Here is a 9,644-nt window from a genome sequence, read left to right as displayed (position 1 = left end):
AGGAAGCATTTAACTTTTCTCTCCACTGGAACCCTCTGATACTCAAAAAGTCTCAGTAAGTATTCTTTCTACCAATGCGGTCACAGTCATTTGCTTAAGTTCAATAGAATGTTCTCCTAAGGGGAAACCACTGGAAACACTGGTTATTTTACCAAGGCTTCGATTGGAGTGTCTTATTTGTGAGACATGTATGGACTCAGGTAGGACTGAATGGTTCTAAAGAACCGAGGTCGACTTACAAACCCTGGAGCCCTAAAGCCCCTTGGAAATGTTGGCCTGATTCCTTGCTTTCAGATTTTCCAGCAGCCTCACCAGGATAGATGTTGTCACTTCCTGGCAGGTATAGGAACCTCAGGGTGTATTGGGGAGCTTGTGAATAGGGATCTGCCCACATCTACAGGGCCTACAGGCATGTCTGATGGCAAATACTTGACTTCTGGTCTGGAAAGGCTACTAGTAGTTCACCCTAGAAATTCCTTCTAAGAAGTTACAGCAAAGCAGATTCTAGAAGAACTTTATGATGAGTCCTTATTCTTGCTGAACTTATGTAGGCCAAGTTTGTGATTATTTAAGGGTAGAAACTGTTCTGGGGGGTGGGGAATATTGTCGGTAACAAAGGCAGAAGAAAATTTATTGCACCTCCTGACAAGTCCTTGAAACAGGCAGAGTGACCTTCCTCCAGGGACTCAACTCCCAGCTTAATATTTTACCAAGGGCAATAGATAATTTTAGCCCAATCCCAGGATCCTGTAAGTCTCCTTTAACATATAAAAATTCCTTTGGAAGCTTTTGTTATATCTGCCCCACAAAATACCTATTTGCCATCATATTCCAAGCTTATGGCCCACAGATATAAATCTGTTGGGTCTCATGACTGAGATTTTACTAAGCAGTAAGAAAGAAGCTTTCCTAAGAATAGCTAGTTCCCTCAAGGTGTTGGAAACCTTGTTTCCAAAATACCTGGGAGGCTTAAACTATCCAAAACCACCTTGCCACTTGAAAGTATATAATGAGCCACTTCTCATGACCCCAGGGCAGCTCTTTCTGCCCACAGGTCCTGTCTTCTGACTTTAGTAAAACCACATTCTTACAACAGAGATGGATTAAGAATTCTTTCTTGGCCATGGTTTTTGAGCCCTAATGTCTTTTCTACAGAGAGATGATACCAGACATTAACTTTGAAGATCATGGAAAGTTGCCCCAACGGATTGGCAAACCATTGTTGACATGCATTTCCTCTTTCCTGCGAATATATGTCCCCTGTTTGAAATTCTACATCCTTCTTCCTCAACCTGTCACAGTGGCACAGAAGCTCCAGTCACCTGTCTCTGAGCCTCATGTTTTTCAATTTCCCATAATTAAGATTTTTTTTTTTTAGTTTCCTTAAACTGTCTTATATCATTTTAATTAACAGGCCAAAGAACTCAGAATGGAGCAAGAAAAACAACTTTTTCTCTCCTAAATTCTCTTCTGCTGAATGACCTGATTTCTGTGCTTCAGACCCCAGATCTAACGTGAACACGGAGCTGGGGATCAAGAGGAACAGCAGCTTCTTCACTTAGCTGGCAGAGGAAGCCTCAGCAGGTCGGGCCGTCAAACCTGCAGCGCACCCAGAGGACGGGGCTGGGGTTTGTAGGGTAATAGAGAATGTCACCAGTTTCAGCAGGAATTTTGTCTATGCTTCCCGCCCTGTTCACCATGTTGTCAGGGCGGAACCAGGTTCCTGAAACAAAGAAGGGCTGAGAAGGGGTGAGGGGAGGTTTGCAGAGGGGAGGTTTGGAGGGGAGAGGCAAAGTGTCATTTAGTTTGAGATCGAGTCTCCCTGAAGCATTAATGCAGCCATTTTCATTTCTGTTCAGCTTGATGCTTTGAAGTGGTTTCCATTTCAGTCACCAGGACAACTGTAGGAAGACCACTTCATATGTTCAGTGAGAAACTTTTCGGTATTTTTTAGAATGGGTAAAATAACAAAAAAAGGCTAAAAGATGAGATTTCATGGAGAATGTTGAGGAATCCAAATTCTCCTATATTGCTGATGGTATGGTAAAAGTACATTCAGTTTGGAATACTGTTTTGGAGTTACATATGAAAAGAAACATTTACCTAATGAAGAGGAGCATTTTGTCCCCCTAAAATACATCTCTGATCTAAGGATTATATTACACTGGTATTTTAAAAGAAGGGTAAAGGAAAAGCTCTGAAACCAGAATGTTTCCCTTTGTGAGACTTTGCATTGATAAGGGAAAACATCATTTGTAAGGGTGCCTCCCTCTGTGTGGCAGAAAGAGGGAGGAGGTGTCACCAGACTGATCATTGGAAAGCTATGGAGCTAAATGTGGTCACAACCACAGCCTTGGTTTCCCTGCTTTGTGTGCTCTCCTTCCCAGCTGCTGTTGAGCATCACTATGGAGGCCGAGAAAAACAAGACCATACCCACTCGGGTCTAGCCCTGAGGTTAGTACAGCCATCTTGACAAAGCAAAAGCTGGCACCTTGCACTCCCTCTCCACTCACTCTCTTCCTCTTGATGATATGTGTGAACAAATAGTTAACTTGCAGAAATCACAATCCTGCAAGACCAGAGTCTTCCTCGGTTTACAAATATCCTAGAGATTTACAACAAAGAAAGTTAAGTTTCTTCTAAACCTAAATCTCATTAACAGGGACTCTTGATAGGAGGAATGTGACATCTACCAGGAAACTCCCAGTTGTCTTCATGTTAGTGCCTCAGAGGGAAAAACCACCTTTGCTTGATAATAACCAGGCCTCCAATATCCCATCTGTCTTCTTTACCCTGATAGCCCTTCTGAATACCCCCTTTGTCCACCAACCGCCTAGTCCACCCCTACTCTGCCTTTAAAAACTCTGACTGTAAACTGGTTCAGGGTCCAAGTCCCTACTTGGCTGTGTCTGGTATACTTGGGCCCAAGCTTAAGCATGTCAAATAAACCCTGGTGCGATTGCATCGGTGTCTTTGGTGGTGTCTCAGATGTGAAAACTCGGGCATAACAATCACTTGTGCAGTTTCAAAAGGATCTTAGCTGCTGCCCCTCCCCCTCAGAGTCTGTCCATCCATTTGGTGGAAACAACAGTGTAGTAGTTACTTAAGGGCGGCAGGAGATCCTCAGTGAGGCAGGGGTATGGGGTTATTTCCTTATATTTTTAATTTTTTTTCTGACAGTGGAGAGCGGCTTTGGTCCACTGGGAGTTAACCAGGTCTCTGCTTTGGGAGTCTGGGAGGGTCAGGCCCATGCAGCGCCCTGGGCAATCCCGAGGAGGCGAGGTCCCCTGAAAGCTGATAAGGAAAAGCCAAAGATTAGTCTCTCCGTAGGAGCTCATTTGAATAGCTCCTGACACAAAGGACTAGGAATTTGGGCTATTTCTGCATTTCAGTGTCCTGCCTTCAGGGAAGCAGTTTTGATTAGAGAAATCCGTTTTCTCAGGCAGCTGACTCATCCAGCAGAGAATCCCAGTTCCAGCCCTGAGCCCATTCCGGGTTTTCCCCCCTATCCTGCCGGCCGTGACCACAAGAATGGCACAGATGCGGAAGTAAAAGTGCTTAAACTTCCCTCTTTGTCCTGGGCTCAGACCCTGGGAGAACGGTCACAATCCTCTGAGCCCGCTGGTGTTAAATAATCTCCAATCCTCAAGGTCTCCCAGTGCTGCACAGTTCCGCGGCCAGCATCCAGCCCGGTTCTAGAACAGTTTCCAGATGCACAGGCTCTGTTAGTGGCCTTAAGGACATTTTCTCCTGATGCTGCTGTGATCTCTCCGCAGATACCTTGTGGGAAAAAAATCCAGAGGACGAAGGGAAAGGAGAAATGGCCAGTTCTCAGGTAAGCCTGGTATCCAGGAGAGGCCATGTCATGTTTTCCTCCGGAAATTCCTCGCTTTTAGAAATTGCAAATGTTGGCTCCTGTAGTTCTGATGTTTCTCCCTTCTGTTTTCACCTGATTTGAAGATCTTATCAGAAGTGATTTTCAAGGCCAGGTCTTCAGAGCCCTTCTCTGTATCCCAGAGTCTTCTCCCAAGTCTCCAACCTGCCTTACAATAGGACAGCAGCAGCTGTCACTGGGAGTTAAAGTCCTGGAAGCACTGAAAGTAGTTTCTGAGTGATAGACGTGCGTGGGGGTGTGGGTGGGGGGCTTCAGTCTGAGATTGCTGCTGCTGCTGAGGTCTGGTCCAGGGCAGTCAGTGAGAGAAAACCTTTCTCCTTTAGGTCCCTTGTGCTTGCTTTTCTCAGCGCTATGTAGCCCAGGGGTCAGGAAATTGAGAAATAAACTCGATGGAGTTGTGTCCAGAATAACTCTAGATGTTCCCTGAGAGAAAGTATGGGAAGGGGGAGTTTTTGAGACTTGCTCTTTAGAATGTGAAGTAGGTATTTTATGTAAAATACACAAGAGGGGAACCTGGGGGCTCAGTCAGTTAAACCTCAAGATTGTTGATTTCCCCTTTGACCTTGATCTCAGGGTCCCGGGATGAGCTCGCCCTTTGGTTGCAGGCTTAGCTGGGAATTGGCTTGAGAGCCTCTTCCTCTCCCTGGCCCTTGCACTAAAGAGTAAATGAATCTAATTAAGATTATGCTGCCTCGGAGGAGAAATGGAGGCTCCATTGTCTAAACGTGGTGTCTCTGCCAGTCAGGCGGGGGGGGGGCGCGGGTCCATGATTGGGTGGAGGAAGTCACGTGGCCTTGAAGAGTTCACCTGAGGCAGAAGCGCTCTTTGCAGTTCACAGAATATCCTGCGGGAGGCAGGTGGCAGAGGAGAGAGAGTCTCTGTATAAGTAGCAGTGGATGTGGTGGGGGCTATTTTTAGTGAGGGAAGGTGAGGAGTTAGGGGGCTCAGGGAAGTTTTCCTCTTCAGGGCAGTGTCCCTCGTTGTCAGTAGTTCATTGGTTAGTTCAGGCCTGTGGCTCCTTTGAGGTGAGGCCCTGATGGACCTGTCTGGGTTTAGCAGGGGGGTTTCTGGGGGCCATTTTCCATGCCTTTGCTCAAGCCCGCTTGCCTCAAAGCAGCCCCTACAGAGACTGTAGGTGATTGAACTGTATATATATCATTTGTTTTCACGAGATTGGTATTCTGAATTCCTGTTTTCAGACCACACACACACACACACACAAAACTAGTGATGGTGTGGCCTTGGGTGCGCCTTGGTACTGAGATTACTTTTCTTTACCTCTTCTCCCAAATGCATGTTGGCCATATTCCTCCATGCATGTCCCCACTGATACAGATCTGCAGGATCTTCTGTCCAAGGTTTCACTCAACAGTGATCTCATCATCACACCAGCTGGGCCCTCAAGGTCCTGGGAACCTTGCTTTCAGCTTCCTTCATGATGACTGCACTCCTGAGCCACTCACCATTTTAGTGCAGACTGAGTTCCTGCTCACACCCCAGTGCAATGCCTCTGACCCATGGGGCCTGTGCCTGTGCATCATCAGGAAGACCACAGCTTTGACACCAAAGACATCTCAGGAATTGTTTCTTCATCATTCACTCCTGCACCCCAATATTTCACATCAGAAATAACTCATAATTCCTTCTGGAACATTGGTTCTTCTCCTGCTTCCCAACAGTGTGCACTGGACAAGGAGCGCTCTCACCTCTCTGTAGTTGGTAGGGTTGACTTCTGGGAGTAGAGGTGGTCAATCAGTCCTGCCCTCTGTCTCATGGGTTTTTCTTTTATTCCACACTCATCTCCTGGAGTGGAGAAAGTCAGGTCTTGGGTTTAGCTGGTGACATTAACTCCCACTTCCATGTTAGGAACCTTCGTGAAGTGTGTCAGTGGCCACTTAGTGACTGTGGTATTTATTGCAGGGACAGCTGACCTTCAGGGATGTGGTCATAGAACTCTCTCAGGAGGAGTGGGGATGCCTGACCCACACTCAGCGGCAACTCTACAGGGATGTGATGTTGGAGAACTACGGACACCTCTGCTTCTTGGGTGAGGGAGACTCCTTCCAGATTCCCTGAACCACAGGGAAGATTGTGGTTTTCTTTCTCCTTCCTGTGAAGATTGTCTTTTGGACAATTCCTGTTTGAATAACTGGAATTCAGATCCAGACAGAGAGGGGAGGAAGGAGGGGTTTGTACATGTAGAGAAAAGTCATCATCATGTGTCCTTTTCATCTTTAGCTTCTCAAGGTAATACCCCACTTCTGTACAAGAGTTTCAATTCTAAACACTTAGTGGCAGAGAATGGTGCTGCTCACACGTTAAACTGAAATTTCCCTTTCTTACTATGTCTATTGCTTGAAAGTGGAGGTCAGGATGTGAATATTGGAAATGCCTCCTCTGTGTTCTAAAGGGACTGTTGGGCAACAGCTTTTGGAAACCATTTTCTAGAATTGTACAGTATCCTCTCTTCTGTGCTGAACACAATCCGGATGGAAAGTTAGAATCTCTGGCAATACTCATTTTCCTTTTTCCTCGTAAACAGGTCTCACTGTGTCAAAGCCAGACCTGATCACTTTTTTGGAGCAAGAGAAGCAGCTCTGGGATATGAAGAGAAAGGAGACTGGAGGTTTCCATCCAGGTAGGTGGGAATGAATGAGGCAGATGACAGAGGGGAGGTCCAAGTCTGAAGGAGGAACATAGATCTTAAGCTGTGGTTCCACTAGCTGTCCTTGAATGAAAATCAGTTGATTTTATTTCTCTCATGCCCGGTTTTATTTCTCTCATGCTCCCAGAGGGACATCTACTCTCCCACATTATCAAGGTCTTGCATCCTCTAGGGATTCTCCTTCAGTTCCAGTGATGGTCTGCCACATCCACAGGGAGGACCAGGAGACTCTCCTTGGAGGGGGAAGGCCCCCTCAGTCTGAGAGCTTCTCCATTTCTTTGAGGGCCCTGGGGAAGTCATCCTATTTCTGAGGACTTGTATGTTTTGGCCTTTGTTAGTTCTGGTTTTCATCATGAGACAAGTAGGTTAGGGTAGTTGTACTCACACTGGGTTTTGGTGCAGAAATTCCCAGAGCAGTAGAGAGACAAGATTTCTAATGTTTTCTGGTTTATGCTTTCTAATGTTAGGGAGGCTTTAATCTTATTCTTACAAAATTGACATTTAGTAACTGCATCAGATAACAAACCACCTCCCTAAAATGAGACAATGTGCAGTTCTATTTCCCCTTTCTGTTCATTCCTCAATGGTGAAATAATTCAAGGTCTCTGTTTCCTAGCCTTCTCACATAAATAATGTTATTGGGGGACTAGCACATTTAGAACTCCGAGCTTGGAACCTATAAGAAAGTCTCACTTACTATGTAAGTCAAAAAAGGATAAATTTTATGCTTTTGCCAATAAAATTACGTGTATTTGATTGTGTTTGTGTATCATTCATACATGCTCTGATTCTTACTGTTAATTTCTCTCCCTGGGGAGTGGTGAGTGAATGTTATACTATGTCTAGGTGAGTTGATATCAACACAGAATTAATTTCATCATGTATTTGTGGGTGAATTGTTTTCTTTCGGCATGAGAGAAAGGAGTTTCTGGAATTGAAAGTTACTTTGAAACACCTTACACCTGTGTATCATGTTTTGGTAGGAAATAAGAAAGATTTATTTTATCTTTAATTATATTACACTATGGTGTGCCTTGGTACCTTCCTCATTAATTTTTGTGTCTTCTGTGAGTATTTTCATTGTGGTTACCTTAGAGATTCCTTTAAACAACTTAGAGGTAAAACAAAGCTTTTGAATCTCAGTACTGTGAATTGCACACAAAACACTTCTTCCTGTCTCCACCCCTGCGCCCACTTTGTTAACTGATGTCACAAATTCTAACATTTATGTTGTGTAGTTTATGACCTATATGAATGATTGATTTTTATACTTTTTAAAAAACAAAATTCTGTTGCAGAAATAAATGTGACCTAGGTAATTCTAGCACTACAAGTTTGTTTAACTGCGTAAATACTTATATTTAGCGGAGAACTTTAGGATCCCATCTGGTTCAGTTTCTGGGTAGAATCCTTTTATTTCATTGAGAGAGCGTTCCTTTAATGGTTCTTGTAGTACAGGTCTACTGGTAAACGTAGAAGGGTCTTTACTTGGGAATGTCCTCATTTCTACATCTGTGGAAAAGAGTGCCCAGTAAAGTATTGTTGGTGATTATTTTTCAATCTTTCAGTAGCTGAGTACATTATGCTGGCCCCATTCTTGTTGGGACTGCTGGGATCCCACTACTGCTCTTCTAGGAGCTCTTGCACAAGGTGAAGTGCATTTGCCATTCTGTTTCAAAAGTCTCTTTTCATCTGTGGTGTTTGATGGGTTAATTACAATCTGTCACTGGTTCATGTCTTGACATTTATGCTACTTAGAATTTTTAGCAAGCTTGAAATCTTAAAAAAAGCGGGGGGCGTCTGGGTGTCTCAGTGGGTTAAAGCCTCTGCCTTCGGCTCAGGTCATGGTCAGGGTCCTGGGATCAAGCCCCACATTGGGCTCTCTGCTCAGCAGGGAGCCTGCTTCCTCCTCTCTCTCTGCCTGCCTCTCTGCCTACTCATGATCTCTCTGTCAAATAAATAAATAAAATCTTAAAAAAAAAAGAATTTTTAGCAAGCTTGAATTGTCTCTTGTGTCCACAGAGGTCACCCTCATCTTATGGGGTCCCCTTAATGAGCATATTGGACCACTTTGTTGGTGTCCCATGAGTCCCTCAGACTCCGTCCTTTTCCACCTATTTTTTTGGTCCCCTCAGTAGAGAATTTAGAAAAATTGTCTTTAAGAGTTCTGATTCTTTCTCTGCTTCATCAAGTCTGTTGCTGATCCCTTAGTTTATTTTTAAATTCAGTAATTGTACTCTGGGACTCAGTTTCTGGTTCCTGGATGTTACACGTTATGTCTCTCTGGGTTTACATTTTGGTCATGCTTTTTCCAGATAAAAGTTTAGTTACCTGTAGTCTTCTCTTTTTCCTCCACCCAGATTTTTATCATTATAATTTGAAGTGCTTGCACTTTGTTGTTGTTGTTTTGTTTTTGGTTTGATCTGGTTTTCGTTTGTTTTGGTTTTTTTTTTTTTTTTTTTTTGCAATGTATGGGTCTTTATTAATTTAGGGCCAGTTTTGGAGATTTGTTTTGTTCCTCTGATTGGAACATATTTTTCTTTTTCTTTGAATGTGTTGTGATCTTGTAGTGGTATTTGGGAATTAAAAAAAAAAAAACAGTCTAAGGACCCAGGATTATAGACTTGTTTTTTTCTTCAGGAGAACACTAATAATAGCAATTCCTGGGTTCTGTCACACTTGACCCGGGCATTTGTCAAGTCTGCTTTCCTGTTCTTTCCCAGTTTCAGGAAGAGGAGTCACTACTGTACAACGAGTGATCCCCACCTCTCTTTGCCTTCAGCTCTGTCGTCTCTCCTTGTTTGAGCAGGAGCTCACCTGTCTGAGTAGCCTCCACACTGCCTCTACAGGTGCCCTGATTCCCTCTCTGTTTCCTGTGTCAGGCATGTGAAAAGGAATCAGGTTTAGTAATGAATAAAGGAAATGTGTGTTGTGTATGTTGTGTGTTGTGCATGTGGTGTATGTGTGTCCAGACAGTAACATGACCACAAGCACCGAGGGTTTCTGAGAGTGCCTTCTGTGGGGATAACTCAGGATTGACCTGTGACTTGGTTCCTGCAGAGGTTGTGCAAATTGTCCCGGGTC

General features: G+C 44.2%; 1 pseudogene; it reads left to right on the top strand.

Annotated features, from left to right (window-relative positions):
- Positions 1-1,591: 1,591 nt before the first annotated feature.
- The window catches only part of LOC131817402 (zinc finger protein 850-like), a 75,456-nt pseudogene continuing 67,403 nt past the window's right edge, over positions 1,592-9,644 (top strand).

The sequence above is a fragment of the Mustela lutreola genome, chromosome 16, assembly GCF_030435805.1.
Source record: "Mustela lutreola isolate mMusLut2 chromosome 16, mMusLut2.pri, whole genome shotgun sequence".
Classification (NCBI taxonomy): Eukaryota; Metazoa; Chordata; class Mammalia; order Carnivora; family Mustelidae; genus Mustela; species Mustela lutreola.
The sequence above is the reverse complement of the archived record's forward strand: the minus strand, read 5'-3'. Positions and strand labels throughout refer to the sequence as shown.